At 39.6% G+C, this 20,773-nt stretch overlaps 1 long non-coding RNA gene and 30 other non-coding genes across 31 annotated transcripts; 30 read left to right on the top strand and 1 right to left on the bottom strand.

Annotated features, from left to right (window-relative positions):
* The first annotated feature begins 361 nt into the window (after positions 1-361).
* On the top strand, positions 362-434 carry TRNAV-UAC (transfer RNA valine (anticodon UAC)). The gene has a single exon. It is a non-coding gene; the product is annotated as a tRNA-Val (tRNA).
* A 318-nt stretch (positions 435-752) lies between these two features.
* On the top strand, positions 753-825 carry TRNAV-UAC (transfer RNA valine (anticodon UAC)). The gene has a single exon. It is a non-coding gene; the product is annotated as a tRNA-Val (tRNA).
* Positions 826-1,923: 1,098 nt separating this feature from the next.
* Positions 1,924-1,996, top strand: TRNAV-UAC (transfer RNA valine (anticodon UAC)). Its single transcript has one exon. It is a non-coding gene; the product is annotated as a tRNA-Val (tRNA).
* A 511-nt stretch (positions 1,997-2,507) lies between these two features.
* On the top strand, positions 2,508-2,580 carry TRNAV-UAC (transfer RNA valine (anticodon UAC)). The gene has a single exon. It is a non-coding gene; the product is annotated as a tRNA-Val (tRNA).
* A 123-nt stretch (positions 2,581-2,703) lies between these two features.
* TRNAV-UAC (transfer RNA valine (anticodon UAC)) lies at positions 2,704-2,776 on the top strand. Its single transcript has one exon. It is a non-coding gene; the product is annotated as a tRNA-Val (tRNA).
* A 318-nt stretch (positions 2,777-3,094) lies between these two features.
* TRNAV-UAC (transfer RNA valine (anticodon UAC)) lies at positions 3,095-3,167 on the top strand. Its single transcript has one exon. It is a non-coding gene; the product is annotated as a tRNA-Val (tRNA).
* A 903-nt stretch (positions 3,168-4,070) lies between these two features.
* TRNAV-UAC (transfer RNA valine (anticodon UAC)) lies at positions 4,071-4,143 on the top strand. The gene has a single exon. It is a non-coding gene; the product is annotated as a tRNA-Val (tRNA).
* A 511-nt stretch (positions 4,144-4,654) lies between these two features.
* TRNAV-UAC (transfer RNA valine (anticodon UAC)) lies at positions 4,655-4,727 on the top strand. Its single transcript has one exon. It is a non-coding gene; the product is annotated as a tRNA-Val (tRNA).
* A 407-nt stretch (positions 4,728-5,134) lies between these two features.
* Positions 5,135-6,127, bottom strand: LOC146740634 (uncharacterized). Its single transcript, XR_014929991.1, has 2 exons — positions 5,801-6,127; positions 5,135-5,313 (listed from the first exon to the last, which is right to left on the bottom strand). It is a non-coding gene; the product is annotated as an uncharacterized LOC146740634 (long non-coding RNA).
* Positions 6,128-6,192: 65 nt separating this feature from the next.
* Positions 6,193-6,265, top strand: TRNAV-UAC (transfer RNA valine (anticodon UAC)). The gene has a single exon. It is a non-coding gene; the product is annotated as a tRNA-Val (tRNA).
* Positions 6,266-7,168: 903 nt separating this feature from the next.
* On the top strand, positions 7,169-7,241 carry TRNAV-UAC (transfer RNA valine (anticodon UAC)). Its single transcript has one exon. It is a non-coding gene; the product is annotated as a tRNA-Val (tRNA).
* A 513-nt stretch (positions 7,242-7,754) lies between these two features.
* On the top strand, positions 7,755-7,827 carry TRNAV-UAC (transfer RNA valine (anticodon UAC)). Its single transcript has one exon. It is a non-coding gene; the product is annotated as a tRNA-Val (tRNA).
* Positions 7,828-8,144: 317 nt separating this feature from the next.
* On the top strand, positions 8,145-8,217 carry TRNAV-UAC (transfer RNA valine (anticodon UAC)). The gene has a single exon. It is a non-coding gene; the product is annotated as a tRNA-Val (tRNA).
* A 123-nt stretch (positions 8,218-8,340) lies between these two features.
* On the top strand, positions 8,341-8,413 carry TRNAV-UAC (transfer RNA valine (anticodon UAC)). The gene has a single exon. It is a non-coding gene; the product is annotated as a tRNA-Val (tRNA).
* Positions 8,414-8,731: 318 nt separating this feature from the next.
* Positions 8,732-8,804, top strand: TRNAV-UAC (transfer RNA valine (anticodon UAC)). Its single transcript has one exon. It is a non-coding gene; the product is annotated as a tRNA-Val (tRNA).
* Positions 8,805-10,329: 1,525 nt separating this feature from the next.
* TRNAV-UAC (transfer RNA valine (anticodon UAC)) lies at positions 10,330-10,402 on the top strand. The gene has a single exon. It is a non-coding gene; the product is annotated as a tRNA-Val (tRNA).
* Positions 10,403-10,525: 123 nt separating this feature from the next.
* On the top strand, positions 10,526-10,598 carry TRNAV-UAC (transfer RNA valine (anticodon UAC)). Its single transcript has one exon. It is a non-coding gene; the product is annotated as a tRNA-Val (tRNA).
* Positions 10,599-11,308: 710 nt separating this feature from the next.
* Positions 11,309-11,381, top strand: TRNAV-UAC (transfer RNA valine (anticodon UAC)). Its single transcript has one exon. It is a non-coding gene; the product is annotated as a tRNA-Val (tRNA).
* A 122-nt stretch (positions 11,382-11,503) lies between these two features.
* Positions 11,504-11,576, top strand: TRNAV-UAC (transfer RNA valine (anticodon UAC)). Its single transcript has one exon. It is a non-coding gene; the product is annotated as a tRNA-Val (tRNA).
* Positions 11,577-11,893: 317 nt separating this feature from the next.
* Positions 11,894-11,966, top strand: TRNAV-UAC (transfer RNA valine (anticodon UAC)). Its single transcript has one exon. It is a non-coding gene; the product is annotated as a tRNA-Val (tRNA).
* A 122-nt stretch (positions 11,967-12,088) lies between these two features.
* TRNAV-UAC (transfer RNA valine (anticodon UAC)) lies at positions 12,089-12,161 on the top strand. The gene has a single exon. It is a non-coding gene; the product is annotated as a tRNA-Val (tRNA).
* Positions 12,162-12,479: 318 nt separating this feature from the next.
* Positions 12,480-12,552, top strand: TRNAV-UAC (transfer RNA valine (anticodon UAC)). Its single transcript has one exon. It is a non-coding gene; the product is annotated as a tRNA-Val (tRNA).
* A 707-nt stretch (positions 12,553-13,259) lies between these two features.
* TRNAV-UAC (transfer RNA valine (anticodon UAC)) lies at positions 13,260-13,332 on the top strand. Its single transcript has one exon. It is a non-coding gene; the product is annotated as a tRNA-Val (tRNA).
* Positions 13,333-13,843: 511 nt separating this feature from the next.
* On the top strand, positions 13,844-13,916 carry TRNAV-UAC (transfer RNA valine (anticodon UAC)). The gene has a single exon. It is a non-coding gene; the product is annotated as a tRNA-Val (tRNA).
* Positions 13,917-14,623: 707 nt separating this feature from the next.
* Positions 14,624-14,696, top strand: TRNAV-UAC (transfer RNA valine (anticodon UAC)). Its single transcript has one exon. It is a non-coding gene; the product is annotated as a tRNA-Val (tRNA).
* Positions 14,697-15,207: 511 nt separating this feature from the next.
* Positions 15,208-15,280, top strand: TRNAV-UAC (transfer RNA valine (anticodon UAC)). The gene has a single exon. It is a non-coding gene; the product is annotated as a tRNA-Val (tRNA).
* A 3,312-nt stretch (positions 15,281-18,592) lies between these two features.
* Positions 18,593-18,665, top strand: TRNAV-UAC (transfer RNA valine (anticodon UAC)). Its single transcript has one exon. It is a non-coding gene; the product is annotated as a tRNA-Val (tRNA).
* A 123-nt stretch (positions 18,666-18,788) lies between these two features.
* On the top strand, positions 18,789-18,861 carry TRNAV-UAC (transfer RNA valine (anticodon UAC)). The gene has a single exon. It is a non-coding gene; the product is annotated as a tRNA-Val (tRNA).
* Positions 18,862-18,984: 123 nt separating this feature from the next.
* Positions 18,985-19,057, top strand: TRNAV-UAC (transfer RNA valine (anticodon UAC)). Its single transcript has one exon. It is a non-coding gene; the product is annotated as a tRNA-Val (tRNA).
* A 707-nt stretch (positions 19,058-19,764) lies between these two features.
* Positions 19,765-19,837, top strand: TRNAV-UAC (transfer RNA valine (anticodon UAC)). Its single transcript has one exon. It is a non-coding gene; the product is annotated as a tRNA-Val (tRNA).
* A 708-nt stretch (positions 19,838-20,545) lies between these two features.
* TRNAV-UAC (transfer RNA valine (anticodon UAC)) lies at positions 20,546-20,618 on the top strand. The gene has a single exon. It is a non-coding gene; the product is annotated as a tRNA-Val (tRNA).
* Positions 20,619-20,773: the final 155 nt, after the last annotated feature.

The following is a 20,773-nucleotide window of genomic DNA, read 5'->3' as shown; positions in this document are numbered from 1 at the left end:
TCTAAGTGGTTTCATGGTGTAGCGGTTATTACGTCTGCTTTACACGAAGAAGGCCCTGAGTTCGATCCTCAGTGAAACCAATTAATAAATTTTGATTTATTCTCGCAACAATTTGCAAAATTTTATGCCACTTTGATTATTCGTGTCTGCACAGTTTAGTTCAGATTGTAGGGGTTCTAACCACTGTTTTGTAATTCCAACTGGTTTCATGGTGTAGCAGTTATCCTCAGTGAAACCAATTAATAGCTTTTTGATTTATTCTCGTAACAATTTGCAAAATTTTATGCCACTTTGCCACTTCGTGTCTGCACAGTTTAGTTCAGGGTGTAGGGGTTATAACCACTGTTTTGTAATTACAACTGGTTTCATGGTGTAGCGGTTATCACGTCTGCTTTACACGCAGAAGGCCCTGAGTTCGATCCTCAGTGAAACTAATTAATAAATTTTTGATTTATTATCGTAACAATTTTCACAATTTTATGCAACTTTGCCAATTCTTGTCTGCACAGTGTAGTTCAGGGTGTAGGGGTTATAACCACTGTTCAGTAATTCCAACTGGTTTCATGGTGTAGCGGTTATCATGTCTGCTTTACACGCTGAAGGCCCTGACTTCGATCCTCAGTCAAACCAATTAATAATTTTTGATTTATTCTCATAACAATTTTCGTCCTTTTGTGCCACTTTGTCTATTCATGTCTACACTGTTTGGTTCATGGTTTAGAGGTTATAACCACTGTTTGGTAATTCCATCTGGTTTCATGGTGTAGCGGTTATCACATCTGCTTTACACGCAGAAGGCCCTGAGTTCGATCCTCAGTGAAACCAATTAATATCTTTTTGATTTATTCTTTTAACAATTTTCGTCATTTTGTGCCACATTGTCTATTCATGTCTACACTGTTTGGTTCATGATTTAGGGCTTATAACCACTGTTTTGTAATTCCTACTGGTTTCATGGTGTAGCGGATATCACATCTGGTATACACGCAGAAGTCCCTGAGATTAATCCTCAGTGAAACCAATTAATAATTTTTGATTTATTCTCGTAACAATTTTCACAATTTTATCCAACTTTGCCAATTCGTGTCTGCACAGTTTAGTTCAGGGTGTAGCGGTTACAACCACTTTTTGGTAATTCTAAGTGGTTTCATGGTGTAGCGGTTATTACGTCTGCTTTACACGAAGAAGGCCCTGAGTTCGATCCTCAGTGAAACCAATTAATAAATTTTGATTTATTCTCGCAACAATTTGCAAAATTTTATGCCACTTTGATTATTCGTGTCTGCACAGTTTAGTTCAGATTGTAGGGGTTCTAACCACTGTTTTGTAATTCCAACTGGTTTCATGGTGTAGCAGTTATCACGTCTGCTTTACACGCAGAAGGACCTGACTTCGATCCTCAGTGAAACCAATTACTAATTTTTGATTTATTCTCGTAACAATTTTCGTACTTTTGTGCCACTTTGTCTATTCGTGTCTACACTGTTTGGTTCATGGTTTAGTGGTTATAACCACTGTTTGTTAATTCCAACTGGTTTCATGGTGTAGCGGTTATCACGTCTGCTTTACACGCAGAAGGCTCCGAGTTCGATCCTCAGTGAAACCAATTAATAATTTTTGATTTATTCTCGTACAAATTTTCAAAATTTTATGCCACTTTGCCAATTCGTGTCTGCACAGTTTAGTTCAGGGTGTAGGGGTTATAACCACTATTTTGTAATTCCAACTGGTTTCGTGGTGCAGCGGTTATCACGTCTGCTTTACACGCAGAAGGCCCTGACTTCGATCCTCTGTGAAACTAATTAACAATTTTTGATTTATTCTCACAACAATTTTCGTCATTTTGTGCCACTTTGTCTATTCATGTCTCCACTGCTTGGCTTATGGTGTAGAGGTTATAACCACTGTTTGGTAATTCCACCTGGTTTCATGGTGTAGCGGTTATCACGTCTGCTTTACACGCAGAAGGCCCTGAGTTCGATCCTCAGTGAAACCAATTAATAATTTTTGATTTATTCTCGTACAAATTTTCAAAATTTTATGCCACTTTGCCAATTCGTGTCTGCACAGTTTAGTTCAGGGTGTAGGGGTGATAACCACTGTTTTGTAATTCCATCTGCTTTCATGGTTTAGCGGTTATCATGTCTGCTTTACACGCAGAAGGCCCGAGTTCGATCCTCAGTGAAACCAATTAATTATTTTTGATTTTTTCTTTTAACAATTTTCGTCATTTTGTGCCACTTTGTCTATTCATGTCTACACTGTTTGGTTCATGATTTAGGGCTTATAACCACTGTTTTGTAATTCCTACTGGTTTCATGGTGTAGCGGATATCACATCTGGTATACACGCAGAAGTCCCTGAGTTTAATCCTCAGCGAAACCAATTAATATTTTTTGATTTATTTTCGTAACAATTTTCACAGTTTTATCCAACTTTGCCAATTCGTGTTTGCACAGTTTAGTTCAGGGTGTAGGGGTTACAACCACTTTTTGGTAATTCTAAGTGGTTTCATGGTGTAGCGGTTATCACGTCTGCTTTACACGCAGAAGGCCCTGAGTTCGATCCTCAGTGAAACCAATTAATAGCTTTTTGATTTATTCTCGTAACAATTTGCAAAATTTTATGCCACTTTGCCACTTCGTGTCTGCACAGTTTAGTTCAGGGTGTAGGGGTTATAACCACTGTTTTGTAATTACAACTGGTTTCATGGTGTAGCGGTTATCACGTCTGCTTTACACGCAGAAGGCCCTGAGTTCGATCCTCAGTGAAACCAATTAATAAATTTTTGATTTATTATCGTAACAATTTTCACAATTTTATGCAACTTTGCCAATTCTTGTCTGCACAGTGTAGTTCAGGGTGTAGGGGTTATAACCACTGTTCAGTAATTCCAACTGGTTTCATGGTGTAGCGGTTATCATGTCTGCTTTACACGCTGAAGGCCCTGACTTCGATCCTCAGTCAAACCAATTAATAATTTTTGATTTATTCTCATAACAATTTCCGTCCTTTTGTGCCACTTTGTCTATTCATGTCTACACTGTTTGGTTCATGGTTTAGAGGTTATAACCACTGTTTGGTAATTCCATCTGGTTTCATGGTGTAGCGGTTATCACATCTGCTTTACACGCAGAAGGCCCTGAGTTCGATCCTCAGTGAAACCAATTAATATCTTTTTGATTTATTCTTTTAACAATTTTCGTCATTTTGTGCCACATTGTCTATTCATGTCTATACTGTTTGGTTCATGATTTAGGGCTTATAACCACTGTTTTGTAATTCCTACTGGTTTCATGGTGTAGCGGATATCACATCTGGTATACACGCAGAAGTCCCTGAGTTTAATCCTCAGTGAAACCAATTAATAATTTTTGATTTATTCTCGTAACAATTTTCACAATTTTATCCAACTTTGCCAATTCGTGTCTGCACAGTTTAGTTCAGGGTGTAGCGGTTACAACCACTTTTTGGTAATTCTAAGTGGTTTCATGGTGTAGCGGTTATTACGTCTGCTTTACACGAAGAAGGCCCTGAGTTCGATCCTCAGTGAAACCAATTAATAAATTTTGATTTATTCTCGCAACAATTTGCAAAATTTTATGCCACTTTGATTATTCGTGTCTGCACAGTTTAGTTCAGATTGTAGGGGTTCTAACCACTGTTTTGTAATTCCAACTGGTTTCATGGTGTAGCAGTTATCACGTCTGCTTTACACGCAGAAGGACCTGACTTCGATCCTCAGTGAAACCAATTAATAATTTTTGATTTATTCTCGTACAAATTTTCAAAATTTTATGCCACTTTGCCAATTCGTGTCTGCACAGTTTAGTTCAGGGTGTAGGGGTTATAACCACTATTTTGTAATTCCAACTGGTTTCGTGGTGCAGCGGTTATCACGTCTGCTTTACACGCAGAAGGCCCTGACTTCGATCCTCTGTGAAACTAATTAACAATTTTTGATTCATTCTCACAACAATTTTCGTCATTTTGTGCCACTTTGTCTATTCATGTCTCCACTGCTTGGCTTATGGTGTAGAGGTTATAACCACTGTTTGGTAATTCCACCTGGTTTCATGGTGTAGCGGTTATCACGTCTGCTTTACACGCAGAAGGCCCTGAGTTCGATCCTCAGTGAAACCAATTAATAATTTTTGATTTATTCTCGTACAAATTTTCAAAATTTTATGCCACTTTGCCAATTCGTGTCTGCACAGTTTAGTTCAGGGTGTAGGGGTGATAACCACTGTTTTGTAATTCCATCTGCTTTCATGGTTTAGCGGTTATCATGTCTGCTTTACACGCAGAAGGCCTGAGTTCGATCCTCAGTGAAACCAATTAATTATTTTTGATTTTTTCTTTTAACAATTTTCGTCATTTTGTGCCACTTTGTCTATTCATGTCTACACTGTTTGGTTCATGATTTAGGGCTTATAACCACTGTTTTGTAATTCCTACTGGTTTCATGGTGTAGCGGATATCACATCTGGTATACACGCAGAAGTCCCTGAGTTTAATCCTCAGCGAAACCAATTAATATTTTTTGATTTATTTTCGTAACAATTTTCACAATTTTATCCAACTTTGCCAATTCGTGTTTGCACAGTTTAGTTCAGGGTGTAGGGGTTACAACCACTTTTTGGTAATTCTAAGTGGTTTCATGGTGTAGCGGTTATCACGTCTGCTTTACACGCAGAAGGCCCTGAGTTCGATCCTCAGTGAAACCAATTAATAGCTTTTTGATTTATTCTCGTAACAATTTGCAAAATTTTATGCCACTTTGCCACTTCGTGTCTGCACAGTTTAGTTCAGGGTCAATCTGATTAAAATCTGATGTAGTGTACGGGCTTTAATTATTTTGGCTATAAACTTATTTTAATTTTATTTTTTATTACTTTTGTTATTAATGCCTTTTTATTTTATTATTTTACTTTGATTTTTTTTTTAATTCTGCCCTACATACATCTGAGCCGACGCCTACGTAAGTCCCGTTCAAATCTCGCGTAAGTAACAGCCAATCACAGGCCCCCTTTTATACAGGCTGTCGGTTGCTTACTTTTCAGTGTAGCGATACTCTACGGGCAATCTTTCTGTACATTATATTTTGCCCACTTGAATAAACCATTAATAGAAAATTGCTAGTATATTTTTATTTACAAAAGCAATTCCACAGCATTTTACAATTTTTGTCATTACATTGAATATTTTGTTCACTTCCAACAAATGTGTACACTTCCTGATACATCTTCGCCAGCCAAGGTTCGTTTATTCAGCCATCGCTTCAATTTTACATCAAACACTGAGCATAATTATCTAGAATGGAAGCAAAAAAATAAGTAAATCGTAATGACACTGTAAACAGCTATAGTAAACAATGCAAATTTTAAATTGTATAACGGTCACCGGCCCACGGCATCGACGCAGAAAATTGGAGCAAAAAAATATTTCCTGATCAATTGCGATGTGTTCCAAATAAAAAATATTTAATTCCAATCCAAATCAGCTCAATTACTTTAATAAAGAGTTATTGTATAATGTACAAAATGTTGATACATTTTGATGAATATTTACAGCTACGGCTTCAATACCGTAGACGGTTTTGACCCGATCGTCAACAAAACATCACCCGTCTCCAGGGCAAGCGACTGGAAAAAGACACCGGTGTTCGGTCGAACCGGTGGAAACAAAATCGTCACTCCCAGAATAACTACGCAAAATAACGATCTAAACTCGAACCATTCGAGCCACAATATAAACATAAAAAAATGACTTTCGTTGCATTTGACAATGATAAACTTACCGAAAAGCCGTGTTCTTCTCGGTCGCTAACGTCGGTATAATCCGCCTTTTTATTTGAGTGTGTTTGCCACCTGATTCTGCCCAGTGACGTCATCATGTGCGCTATAGAAGAAGGTCTGTGATTCGTTGACTAAAATCGTCGACAGTGGGTCTCGTTGAAATCTCGTTACATAGGCATCGGCTCAGATGTATGTAGGGCGGAATTTTAAAAAAATCACAAAATCAAAATCAAAGTAAAATAATAAAATAAAAAGGCATTAATAACAAAAGTAATAAAACATAAAATTAAAATAAGTTTATAGCCAAAATAATTAAAGCCCGTACACTACATCAGATTTTAATCAGATTGGTTCAGGGTGTAGGGGTTATAACCACTGTTTTGTAATTACAACTGGTTTCATGGTGTAGCGGTTATCACGTCTGCTTTACACGCAGAAGGCCCTGAGTTCGATCCTCAGTGAAACCAATTAATAAATTTTTGATTTATTATCGTAACAATTTTCACAATTTTATGCAACTTTGCCAATTCTTGTCTGCACAGTGTAGTTCAGGGTGTAGGGGTTATAACCACTGTTCAGTAATTCCAACTGGTTTCATGGTGTAGCGGTTATCATGTCTGCTTTACACGCTGAAGGCCCTGACTTCGATCCTCAGTCAAACCAATTAATAATTTTTGATTTATTCTCATAACAATTTTCGTCCTTTTGTGCCACTTTGTCTATTCATGTCTACACTGTTTGGTTCATGATTTAGGGCTCATAACCACTGTTTTGTAATTCCTACTGGTTTCATGGTGTAGCGGATATCACATCTGGTATACACGCAGAAGTCCCTGAGTTTAATCCTCAGTGAAACCAATTAATAATTTTTGATTTATTCTCGTAACAATTTTCACAATTTTATCCAACTTTGCCAATTCGTGTCTGCACAGTTTAGTTCAGGGTGTAGCGGTTACAACCACTTTTTGGTAATTCTAAGTGGTTTCATGGTGTAGCGGTTATTACGTCTGCTTTACACGAAGAAGGCCCTGAGTTCGATCCTCAGTGAAACCAATTAATAAATTTTGATTTATTCTCGCAACAATTTGCAAAATTTTATGCCACTTTGATTATTCGTGTCTGCACAGTTTAGTTCAGATTGTAGGGGTTCTAACCACTGTTTTGTAATTCCAACTGGTTTCATGGTGTAGCAGTTATCACGTCTGCTCTACACGCAGAAGGACCTGACTTCGATCCTCTGTGAAACTAATTAACAATTTTTGATTTATTCTCACAACAATTTTCGTCATTTTGTGCCACTTTGTCTATTCATGTCTCCACTGCTTGGCTTATGGTGTAGAGGTTATAACCACTGTTTGGTAATTCCACCTGGTTTCATGGTGTAGCGGTTATCACGTCTGCTTTACACGCAGAAGGCCCTGAGTTCGATCCTCAGTGAAACCAATTAATAATTTTTGATTTATTCTCGTACAAATTTTCAAAATTTTATGCCACTTTGCCAATTCGTGTCTGCACAGTTTAGTTCAGGGTGTAGGGGTTATAACCACTATTTTGTAATTCCAACTGGTTTCGTGGTGCAGCGGTTATCACGTCTGCTTTACACGCAGAAGGCCCTGACTTCGATCCTCTGTGAAACTAATTAACAATTTTTGATTTATTCTCACAACAATTTTCGTCATTTTGTGCCACTTTGTCTATTCATGTCTCCACTGCTTGGCTTATGGTGTAGAGGTTATAACCACTGTTTGGTAATTCCACCTGGTTTCATGGTGTAGCGGTTATCACGTCTGCTTTACACGCAGAAGGCCCTAAGTTTGATCCTCAGTGAAACCAATTAATAGCTTTTTGATTTATTCTCGTAACAATTTTCACAATTTTATCCAACTTTGCCAATTCGTGTTTGCACAGTTTAGTTCAGGGTGTAGGGGTTACAACCACTTTTTGGTAATTCTAAGTGGTTTCATGGTGTAGCGGTTATCACGTCTGCTTTACACGCAGAAGGCCCTGAGTTCGATCCTCAGTAAAACCAATTAATTATTTTTGATTTTTTCTTTTAAAAATTTTCGTCATTTTGTGCCACTTTGTCTATTCATGTCTACACTGTTTGGTTCATGATTTAGGGCTTATAACCACTGTTTTGTAATTCCTACTGGTTTCATGGTGTAGCGGATATCACATCTGGTATACACGCAGAAGTCCCTGAGTTTAATCCTCAGCGAAACCAATTAATATTTTTTGATTTATTTTCGTAACAATTTTCACAATTTTATCCAACTTTGCCAATTCGTGTTTGCACAGTTTAGTTCAGGGTGTAGGGGTTACAACCACTTTTTGGTAATTCTAAGTGGTTTCATGGTGTAGCGGTTATCACGTCTGCTTTACACGCAGAAGGCCCTGAGTTCGATCCTCAGTGAAACCAATTAATAGCTTTTTGATTTATTCTCGTAACAATTTGCAAAATTTTATGCCACTTTGCCACTTCGTGTCTGCACAGTTTAGTTCAGGGTGTAGGGGTTATAACCACTGTTTTGTAATTACAACTGGTTTCATGGTGTAGCGGTTATCACGTCTGCTTTACACGCAGAAGGCCCTGAGTTCGATCCTCAGTGAAACCAATTAATAAATTTTTGATTTATTATCGTAACAATTTTCACAATTTTATGCAACTTTGCCAATTCTTGTCTGCACAGTGTAGTTCAGGGTGTAGGGGTTATAACCACTGTTCAGTAATTCCAACTGGTTTCATGGTGTAGCGGTTATCATGTCTGCTTTACACGCTGAAGGCCCTGACTTCGATCCTCAGTCAAACCAATTAATAATTTTTGATTTATTCTCATAACAATTTTCGTCCTTTTGTGCCACTTTGTCTATTCATGTCTACACTGTTTTGTTCATGGTTTAGAGGTTATAACCACTGTTTGGTAATTCCATCTGGTTTCATAGTGTAGCGGTTATCACATCTGCTTTACACGCAGAAGGTCCTGAGTTCGATCCTCAGTGAAACCAATTAATATCTTTTTGATTTATTCTTTTAACAATTTTCGTCATTTTGTGCCACATTGTCTATTCATGTCTACACTGTTTGGTTCATGATTTAGGGCTTATAACCACTGTTTTGTAATTCCTACTGGTTTCATGGTGTAGCGGATATCACATCTGGTATACACGCAGAAGTCCCTGAGTTTAATCCTCAGTGAAACCAATTAATAATTTTTGATTTATTCTCGTAACAATTTTCACAATTTTATCCAACTTTGCCAATTCGTGTCTGCACAGTTTAGTTCAGGGTGTAGCGGTTACAACCACTTTTTGGTAATTCTAAGTGGTTTCATGGTGTAGCGGTTATTACGTCTGCTTTACACGAAGAAGGTGTAGCGGTTATCACGTCTGCTTTACACGCAGAAGGCCCTAAGTTTGATCCTCAGTGAAACCAATTAATAGCTTTTTGATTTATTCTCGTAACAATTTGCAAAATTTTATGCCACTTTGCCACTTCGTGTCTGCACAGTTTAGTTCAGGGTGTACTGGTTATAACCACTGTTTTGTAATTACAACTGGTTTCATGGTGAAGCGGTTATCACGTCTGCTTTTCACGCAGAAAGCCCTGAGTTCGATCCTCAGTGAAACCAATTAATAAATTTTTGATTTATTATCGTAACAATTTTCACAATTTTATGCAACTTTGCCTATTCTTGTCTGCACAGTGTAGTTCAGGGTGTAGGGGTTATAACCACTGTTCAGTAATTCCAACTGGTTTCATGGTGTAGCGGTTATCATGTCTGTTTTACACGCTGAAGGCCCTGACTTCGATCCTCCGTGAAACCAATTAACAATTTTTGATTTATTCTCGCAAAAATTTTCGTCATTTTGTGCCACTTTGTCTATTCGTGTCTCCACTGCTTGGCTTATGGTGTCGAGGTTAAACCACTGTTTGGTAATTCCACCTGGTTTCATGATGTAGCGGTTATCACGTCTGCTTTACACGCAGAAGGCCCTGAGTTCGATCCTCAGTGAAACCAATTAGTAACTTTTTGATTTATTCTCGTAGCAAATTGCAAAATTTTATGCCACTTTGCCAATTCGTGTCTGCACAGTTTAGTTCAGGGTGTAGGGGTTAAAACCACTGCTTTGTAATTCCAACTGCTTTCATGGTTTAGCGGTTATCATGTCTGCTTTACACGCAGAAGGCCTGAGTTCGATCCTCAGTGAAACCAATTAATTATTTTTGATTTATTCTTTTAACAATTTTCGTCATTTTGTGCCACTTTGTCTATTCATGTCTACACTGTTTGGTTCATGATTTAGGGCTTATAACCACTGTTTTGTAATTCCTACTGGTTTCATGGTGTAGCGGATATCACATCTGGTATACACGCAGAAGTCCCTGAGTTTAATCCTCAGCGAAACCAATTAATAATTTTTGATTTATTCTCGTAACAATTTTCACAATTTTATCCAACTTTGCCAATTCGTGTCTGCACAGTTTAGTTCAGGGTGTAGGGGTTACAACCACTTTTTGGTAATTCTAAGTGGTTTCATGGTGTAGCGGTTATCACGTCTGCTTTACACGCAGAAGGCCCTGAGTTCGATCCTCAGTGAAACCAATTAATAGCTTTTTGATTTATTCTCGTAACAATTTGCAAAATTTTATGCCACTTTGCCACTTCGTGTCTGCACAGTTTAGTTCAGGGTGTAGGGGTTATAACCACTGTTTTGTAATTACAACTGGTTTCATGGTGTAGCGGTTATCACGTCTGCTTTACACGCAGAAGGCCCTGAGTTCGATCCTCAGTGAAACCAATTAATGAATTTTCGATTTATTATCGTAACAATTTTCACAATTTTATGCAACTTTGCCAATTCTTGTCTGCACGGTGTAGTTCAGGGTGTAGGGGTTATAACCACTGTTCAGTAATTCCAACTGGTTTCATGGTGTAGCGGTTATCATGTCTGATTTACACGCTGAAGGCCCTGACTTCGATCCTCAGTCAAACCAATTAATAATTTTTGATTTATTCTCATAACAATTTTCGTCCTTTTGTGCCACTTTGTCTATTCATGTCTACACTGTTTGGTTCATGGTTTAGAGGTTATAACCACTGTTTGGTAATTCCATCTGGTTTCATGGTGTAGCGGTTATCACATCTGCTTTACACGCAGAAGGCCCTGAGTTCGATCCACAGTGAAACCAATTAACATCTTTTTGATTTATTTTTTTAACAATTTTCGTCATTTTGTGCCACATTGTCTATTCATGTCTACACTGTTTGGTTCATGATTTAGGGCTTATAACCACTGTTTTGTAATTCCTACTGGTTTTCATGGTGTAGCGGATATCACATCTGGTATACACGCAGAAGTCCCTGAGTTTAATCCTCAGTGAAACCAATTAATAATTTTTGATTTATTCTCGTAACAATTTTCACAATTTTATCCAACTTTGCCAATTCGTGGCTGCACAGTTTAGTTCAGGGTGTAGCGGTTACAACCACTTTTTGGTAATTCTAAGTGGTTTCATGGTGTAGCGGTTATCACGTCAGCTTTACACGCAGAAGGCCCTGAGTTCGATCCTCAGTGAAACCAATTAATAATTTTTGATTTATTCTCGTAAAAATTTTCACAATTTTATGCCACTTTGCCAATTCGTGTCTGCACAGTTTAGTTCAGGGTGTAGGGGTTATAACCACTATTTTGTAATTACAACTGGTTTCATGGTGTAGCGGTTATCACGTCTGCTTTACACGCAGAAGGCCCTGAGTTCGATCCTCAGTGAAACCAATTAATAAATTTTTGATTTATTATCGTAACAATTTTCACAATTTTATGCAACTTTGCCAATTCTTGTCTGCACAGTGTAGTTCAGGGTGTAGGGGTTATAACCACTATTCAGTAATTCCAACTGGTTTCATGGTGTAGCGGTTATCATGTCTGCTTTACACGCTGAAGGCCCTGACTTCGATCCTCCGTGAAACCAATTAACAATTTTTGATTTATTCTCGCAAAAATTTTCGTCATTTTGTGCCACTTTGTCTATTCGTGTCTCCACTGCTTGGCTTATGGTGTCGAGGTTAAACCACTGTTTGGTAATTCCACCTGGTTTCATGGTGTAGCGGTTATCACGTCTGCTTTACACGCAGAAGGCCCTGAGTTCGATCCTCAGTGAAACCAATTAATAGCTTTTTGATTTATTCTCGTAACAATTTGCAAAATTTTATGCCACTTTACCACTTCGTGTCTGCACAGTTTAGTTCAGGGTGTAGGGTTTTAACCACTGTTTTGTAATTACAACTGCTTTCATGGTGTAGCGGTTATCACGTCTGCTTTACACGCAGAAGGCCCTGAGTTCGATCCTCAGTGAAACCAATTAATAAATTTTTAATTTATTATCGTAACAATTTTCACAATTTTATGCAACTTTGCCAATTCTTGTCTGCACAGTGTAGTTCAGGGTGTAGGGGTTATAACCACTGTTCAGTAATTCCAACTGGTTTCATGGTGTAGCGGTTATCATGTCTGCTTTACACGCTGAAGACCCTGTCTTCGATCCTCTGTGAAACCAATTAACAATTTTTGATTTATTCTCACCACAATTTTCGTCATTTTGTGCCACTTTGTCTATTCGTGTCTCCACTGCTTGGCTTATGGTGTAGAGGTTATAACCACTGTTTGGTAATTCCACCTGGTTTCATGGTGTAGCGGTTATCACGTCTGCTTTACACGCAGAAGGCCCTGAGTTCGATCCTCAGTGAAACCAATTAATATCTTTTTGATTTATTCTTTTAACAATTTTCGTCATTTTGTGCCACATTGTCTATTCATGTCTACACTGTTTGGTTCATGATTTAGGGCTTATAACCACTGTTTTGTAATTCCTACTGGTTTCATGGTGTAGCGGATATCACATCTGGTATACACGCAGAAGTCCCTGAGTTTAATCCTCAGTGAAACCAATTAATAATTTTTGATTTATTCTCGTAACAATTTTCACAATTTTATCCAACTTTGCCAATTCGTGTCTGCACAGTTTAGTTCAGGGTGTAGCGGTTACAACCACTTTTTGGTAATTCTAAGTGATTTCATGGTGTAGCGGTTATTACGTCTGCTTTACACGAAGAAGGCCCTGAGTTCGATCCTCAGTGAAACCAATTAATAAATTTTGATTTATTCTCGCAACAATTTGCAAAATTTTATGCCACTTTGATTATTCGTGTCTGCACAGTTTAGTTCAGGTTGTAGGGGTTCTAACCACTGTTTTGTAATTCCAACTGGTTTCATGGTGTAGCAGTTATCACGTCTGCTTTACACGCAGAAGGACCTGACTTCGATCCTCAGTGAAACCAATTAATAATTTTTGATTTATTCTCGTAACAATTTTCGTACTTTTGTGCCACTTTGTCTATTCGTGTCTACACTCTTTGATTCATGGTGTCGAGGTTAAACCACTGTTTGGTAATTCCACCTGGTTTCATGGTGTAGCGGTTATCACGTCTGCTTTACACGCAGAAGGCCCTGAGTTCGATCCTCAGTGAAACCAATTAATAATTTTTGATTTATTCTCGTACAAATTTTCAAAATTTTATGCCACTTTGCCAATTCGTGTCTGCACAGTTTAGTTCAGGGTGTAGGGGTTATAACCACTGTTTGTAATTCCAACTGGTTTCGTGGTGCAGCGGTTATCACGTCTGGTTTACACGCAGAAAGCCCTGAGTTCGATCCTCAGTGAAACCAATTAATAATTTTTGATTTATTATCGTAACAATTTTCACAATTTTATGCAACTTTGCCAATTCTTGTCTGCACAGTGTAGTTCAGGGTGTAGGGGTTATAACCACTGTTCAGTAATTCCAACTGGTTTCATGGTGTAGCGGTTATCATGTCTGCTTTACACGCTGAAGACCCTGTCTTCGATCCTCTGTGAAACCAATTAACAATTTTTGATTTATTCTCACCACAATTTTCGTCATTTTGTGCCACTTTGTCTATTCGTGTCTCCACTGCTTGGCTTATGGTGTAGAGGTTATAACCACTGTTTGGTAATTCCACCTGGTTTCATGGTGTAGCGGTTATCACGTCTGCTTTACACGCAGAAGGCCCTGAGTTCGATCCTCAGTGAAACCAATTAATATCTTTTTGATTTATTCTTTTAACAATTTTCGTCATTTTGTGCCACATTGTCTATTCATGTCTACACTGTTTGGTTCATGATTTAGGGCTTATAACCACTGTTTTGTAATTCCTACTGGTTTCATGGTGTAGCGGATATCACATCTGGTATACACGCAGAAGTCCCTGAGTTTAATCCTCAGTGAAACCAATTAATAATTTTTGATTTATTCTCGTAACAATTTTCACAATTTTATCCAACTTTGCCAATTCGTGTCTGCACAGTTTAGTTCAGGGTGTAGCGGTTACAACCACTTTTTGGTAATTCTAAGTGATTTCATGGTGTAGCGGTTATTACGTCTGCTTTACACGAAGAAGGCCCTGAGTTCGATCCTCAGTGAAACCAATTAATAAATTTTGATTTATTCTCGCAACAATTTGCAAAATTTTATGCCACTTTGATTATTCGTGTCTGCACAGTTTAGTTCAGGTTGTAGGGGTTCTAACCACTGTTTTGTAATTCCAACTGGTTTCATGGTGTAGCAGTTATCACGTCTGCTTTACACGCAGAAGGACCTGACTTCGATCCTCAGTGAAACCAATTAATAATTTTTGATTTATTCTCGTAACAATTTTCGTACTTTTGTGCCACTTTGTCTATTCGTGTCTACACTCTTTGATTCATGGTGTCGAGGTTAAACCACTGTTTGGTAATTCCACCTGGTTTCATGGTGTAGCGGTTATCACGTCTGCTTTACACGCAGAAGGCCCTGAGTTCGATCCTCAGTGAAACCAATTAATAATTTTTGATTTATTCTCGTACAAATTTTCAAAATTTTATGCCACTTTGCCAATTCGTGTCTGCACAGTTTAGTTCAGGGTGTAGGGGTTATAACCACTGTTTTGTAATTCCAACTGGTTTCGTGGTGCAGCGGTTATCACGTCTGCTTTACACGCAGAAAGCCCTGAGTTCGATCCTCAGTGAAACCAATTAATAATTTTTGATTTATTGTCGTAAAAATTTTCACAATTTTATGCCACTTTGCCAATTCGTGTCTGCACAGTTTAGTTCAGGGTGTAGGGTTATAACCACAGTTTTGTAATTCCAACTGGTTTCATGGTGCAGCGGTTATCATGTCTGCTTTACACGCAGAAGGACCTGACTTCGATACTCCGTGAAACCAATTAACAATTTTTGATTTATTCTCGCAACAATTTTCGGCATTTTGTGCCACTTTGTCTATTCGTGTCTCCACTGCTTGGCTTATGGTGTCGAGGTTATAACCACTGTTTTGTAATTCCACCTGGTTTCATGGTGTAGCGGTTATCACGTCTGCTTTACACGCAGAAGGCCCTGAGTTCGATCCTCAGTGAAACCAATTAGTAACTTTTTGATTTATTCTCGTAGCAATTTGCAAAATTTTATAGTAAGCAAATAACACCGAACAAACGGCAAGGTAAAGACTATGTCTAATTATAGTAAATACGTACTGCGTGCGTGACTCGAACCGGCGCTCGCGTACGGCACCCAATCGCCTAGCTACACGCCACTACACGTCTACCCCTCGGCCACCGGGCATCCCCAAAAAAGGATGCTTAATAACCGAGCTTATTACGTGCAGAGAACGTGAAACCCGTCCACGCGATACGCGCCACACAGCATGGCCAGAATGCGGCAAAGGCCTTCAGATCTGGCTGTAGTAGGATGGTGAAAGTAATGGTACAGCATTTTAACAGTGAATACGTACTGAGAAATAATTTTTAAACTCATAGTTGCTGTCGACATAGGAAGTAAAGTAAGCAAATAACACCGAACAAACGGCAAGGTAAAGACTATGTCTAATTATAGTAAATACGTACTGCGTGCGTGACTCGAACCGGCGCTCGCGTACGGCACCCAATCGCCTAGCTACACGCCACTACACGTCTTCCCCTCGGCCACCGGGCATCCCCAAAAAAGGATGCTTAATAACCGAGCTTATTACGTGCAGAGAACGTGAAACCCGTCCACGCGATACGCGCCACACAGCATGGCCAGAATGCGGCAAAGGCCTTCAGATCTGGCTGTAGTAGGATGGTGAAAGTAATGGTACAGCATTTTAACAGTGAATACGTACTGAGAAATAATTTTTAAACTCATAGTTGCTGTCGACATAGGAAGTAAAGTAAGCAAATAACACCGAACAAACGGCAAGGTAAAGACTATGTCTAATTATAGTAAATACGTACTGCGTGCGTGACTCGAACCGGCGCTCGCGTACGGCACCCAATCGCCTAGCTACACGCCACTACACGTCTTCCCCTCGGCCACCGGGCATCCCCAAAAAAGGATGCTTAATAACCGAGCTTATTACGTGCAGAGAACGTGAAACCCGTCCACGCGATACGCGCCACACAGCATGGCCAGAATGCGGCAAAGGCCTTCAGATCTGGCTGTAGTAGGATGGTGAAAGTAATGGTACAGCATTTTAACAGTGAATACGTACTGAGAAATAATTTTTAAACTCATAGTTGCTGTCGACATAGGAAGTAAAGTAAGCAAATAACACCGAACAAACGGCAAGGTAAAGACTATGTCTAATTATAGTAAATACGTACTGCGTGCGTGACTCGAACCGGCGCTCGCGTACGGCACCCAATCGCCTAGCTACACGCCACTACACGTCTTCCCCTCGGCCACCGGGCATCCCCAAAAAAGGATGCTTAATAACCGAGCTTATTACGTGCAGAGAACGTGAAACCCGTCCACGCGATACGCGCCACACAGCATGGCCAGAATGCGGCAAAGGCCTTCATCCTACTACAGCCAGATCTGAAGGCCTTTGCCGCATTCTGGCCATGCTGTGTGGCGCGTATCGCGTGGACGGGTTTCACGTTCTCTGCACGTAATAAGCTCGGTTATTAAGCATCCTTTTTTGGGGATGCCCGGTGGCCGAGGGGAAGACGTGTAGTGGCGTGTAGCTAGGCGATTGGGTGCCGTACGCGAGCGCCGGTTCGAGTCACGCACGCAGTACGTATTTACTATAATTAGACATAGTCTTTACCTTGCTGTTTGTTCGGTGTTATTTGCTTACTTTACTTCCTATGTCGACAGCAACTATGAGTTTAAAAATTATTTCTCAGTACGTATTCACTGTTAAAATGCTGTACCTTTACTTTCACCATCCTACTACAGCCAGATCTGAAGGCCTTTGCCGCATTCTGGCCATGCTGTGTGGCGCGTATCGCGTGGACGGGTTTCACGTTCTCTGCACGTAATAAGCTCGGTTATTAAGCATCCTTTTTTGGGGATGCCCGGTGGCCGAGGGGAAGACGTGTAGTGGCGTGTAGCTAGGCGATTGGGTGCCGTACGCGAGCGCCGGTTCGAGTCACGCACGCAGTACGTATTTACTATAATTAGACATAGTCTTTACCTTGCCGTTTGTTCGGTGTTATTTGCTTACTTTACTTCCTATGTCGACAGCAACTATGAGTTTAAAAATTATTTCTCAGTACGTATTCACTGTTAAAATGCTGTACCATTACTTTCACCATCCTACTACAGCCAGATCTGAAGGCCTTTGCCGCATTCTGGCCATGCTGTGTGGCGCGTATCGCGTGGACGGGTTTCACGTTCTCTGCACGTAATAAGCTCGGTTATTAAGCATCCTTTTTTGGGGATGCCCGGTGGCCGAGGGGAAGACGTGTAGTGGCGTGTAGCTAGGCGATTGGGTGCCGTACGCGAGCGCCGGTTCGAGTCACGCACGCAGTACGTATTTACTATAATTAGACATAGTCTTTACCTTGCCGTTTGTTCGGTGTTATTTGCTTACTTTACTTCCTATGTCGACAGCAACTATGAGTTTAAAAATTATTTCTCAGTACGTATTCACTGTTAAAATGCTGTACCATTACTTTCACCATCCTACTACAGCCAGATCTGAAGGCCTTTGCCGCATTCTGGCCATGCTGTGTGGCGCGTATCGCGTGGACGGGTTTCACGTTCTCTGCACGTAATAAGCTCGGTTATTAAGCATCCTTTTTTGGGGATGCCCGGTGGCCGAGGGGAAGACGTGTAGTGGCGTGTAGCTAGGCGATTGGGTGCCGTACGCGAGCGCCGGTTCGAGTCACGCACGCAGTACGTATTTACTATAATTAGACATAGTCTTTACCTTGCCGTTTGTTCGGTGTTATTTGCTTACTTTACTTCCTATGTCGACAGCAACTATGAGTTTGCAAAATTTTATGCCACTTTGCCAATTCGTGTCTGCACAGTTTAGTTCAGGGTGTAGGGGTTATAACCACTGTTTTGTAATTCCAACTGCTTTCATGGTTTAGTGGTTATCATGTCTGCTTTACACGCAGAAGGCCTGAGTTCGATCCTCAGTGAAACTAATTAATTATTTTTGATTTATTCTTTTAACAATTTTCGTCATTTTGTGCCACTTTGTCTATTCATGTCTACACTGTTTGGTTCATGATTTAGGGCTTATAACCACTGTTTTGTAATTCCTACTGGTTTCATGGTGTAGCGGATATCACATCTGGTATACACGCAGAAGTCCCTGAGTTTAATCCTCAGCAAAACCAATTAATAATTTTTGATTTATTCTCGTAACAATTTTCACAATTTTATCCAACTTTGCCAATTCGTGTCTGCACAGTTTAGTTCAGGGTGTAGGGGTTACAACCACTTTTTGGTAATTCTAAGTGGTTTCATGGTGTAGCGGTTATCACGTCTGCTTTACACGTAGAAGGCCCTGAGTTCGATCCTCAGTGAAACCAATTAATAGCTTTTTGATTTATTCTCGTAACAATTTGCAAAATGTTATGCCACTTAGCCACTTCGTGTCTGCACAGTGTAGTTCAGGGTGTAGGGGTTATAACCACTGTTTTGTAATTACAACTGGTTTCATGGTGTAGCGGTTATCACGTCTGCTTTACACGCAGAAGGCCCTGAGTTCGATCCTCAGTGAAACCAATTAATAAATTTTTGATTTATTATCGTAACAATTTTCACAATTTTATGCAACTTTGCCAATTCGTGTCTGCACTGTTTGGTTCATGGTTTAGCGGTTATAACCACTGTTTAGTAATTCCAACTGGTTTCATGGTGTAGCGGTTATCACGTCTGCTTTACACGCAGAAGGCCCTGAGTTCGTTCCTCAGTGAAACCAATTAATAATTTTTGATTTATTCTCGTACAAATTTTCAAAATTGTATGCCACTTTGCCAATTCGTGTCTGCACAGTTTAGTTCAGGGTGTAGGGGTTATAACCACTGTTTTGTAATTCCAACTGCTTTCATGGTTTAGTGGTTATCATGTCTGCTTTACACGCAGAAGGCCCTGACTTCGATTCTCAGTCAAACCAATTAATAATTTTTGATTTATTCTCATAACAATTTTCGTCCTTTTGTGCCACTTTGTCTATTCATGTCTACACTGTTTGGTTCATGGTTTAGAGGTTATAACCACTGTTTGGTAATTCCTACTGGTTTCATGGTGTAGCGGATATCACATCTGGTATACACGCAGAAGTCCCTGAGTTTAATCCTCAGTGAAACCAATTAATAATTTTTGATTTATTCTCGTAAAAATTTTCACAATTTTATGCCACTTTGCCAATTCGTGTCTGCACAGTTTAGTTCAGGGTGTAGGGTTATAACCACAGTTTTGTAATTCCAACTGGTTTTATAGTGCAGCGGTTATCATGTCTGCTTTACACGCAGAAGGCCCTGAGTTCGATCCTCAGTGAAACCAATTAGTAACTTTTTGATTTATTCTCGCAACAATTTTCGGCATTTTGTGCCACTTTGTCTATTCGTGTCTCCACTGCTTGGCTTATGGTGTCGAGGTTATAACCACTGTTTTGTAATTCCACCTGGTTTCATGGTGTAGCGGTTATCACGTCTGCTTTACACGCAGAAGGCCCTGAGTTCGATCCTCAGTGAAACCAATTAGTAACTTTTTGATTTATTCTCGTAGCAATTTGCAAAATTTGATGCCACTTTGCCAATTCGTGTCTGCACAGTTTAGTTCAGGGTGTAGGGGTTATAACCACTGTTTTGTAATTCTAACTGGTTTCATGGTTTAGCGGTTATCACGTCTGCTTTACACGCAGAAGGGCCTGAGTTCGATCCTCAGTGAAACCAATTAATAAATTTTTGATTTATTATCGTAACAATTTTCACACTTTTATGCAACTTTGACAATTCGTGTCCACACAGTTTAGTTCAGGGTGTAGGGGTTATAACCACTGTTTTGTAATTCCAACTGGTTTCATGGTGTAGCGGTTATCACGTCTGCTTTACACGCAGAAGGCCCTGACTTCGATCCTCAGTGAAACCAATTAATTAATTTTGATTTATTCTCGCAACAATTTGCAAAATTTTATGCCACTTTGATTATTCGTGTCTGCACAGTTTAGTTCAGGTTGTAGGGGTTCTAACCACTGTTTTGTAATTCCAACTGGTTTCATGGTGTAGCAGTTATCACGTCTGCTTTACACGCAGAAGGACCTGACTTCGATCCTCAGTGAAACCAATAAATAATTTTTGATTTATTCTCGTAACAATTTTCGTACTTTTGTGCCACTTTGTCTATTCGTGTCTACACTCTTTGATTCATGGTGTCGAGGTTAAACCACTGTTTGGTAATTCCACCTGGTTTCATGGTGTAGCGGTTATCACGTCTGCTTTACACGCAGAAGGCCCTGAGTTCGATCCTCAGTGAAACCAATTAGTAACTTTTTGATTTATTCTCGTAGCAATTTGCAAAATTTTATGCCACTTTGCCAATTCGTGTCTGCACAGTTTAGTTCAGGGTGTAGGGGTTATAACCACTGTTTTGTAATTCCAACTGGTTTCATGGTTTAGTGGTTATCATGTCTGCT

This window comes from Saccoglossus kowalevskii, chromosome 7 (genome assembly GCF_978046115.1).
Source record: "Saccoglossus kowalevskii chromosome 7, keSacKowa6.1, whole genome shotgun sequence".
NCBI classification, from domain to species: Eukaryota; Metazoa; Hemichordata; class Enteropneusta; family Harrimaniidae; genus Saccoglossus; species Saccoglossus kowalevskii.
Note: the sequence above shows the minus strand (reverse complement) of the source record. Positions and strands in the feature narration are given on the sequence as shown.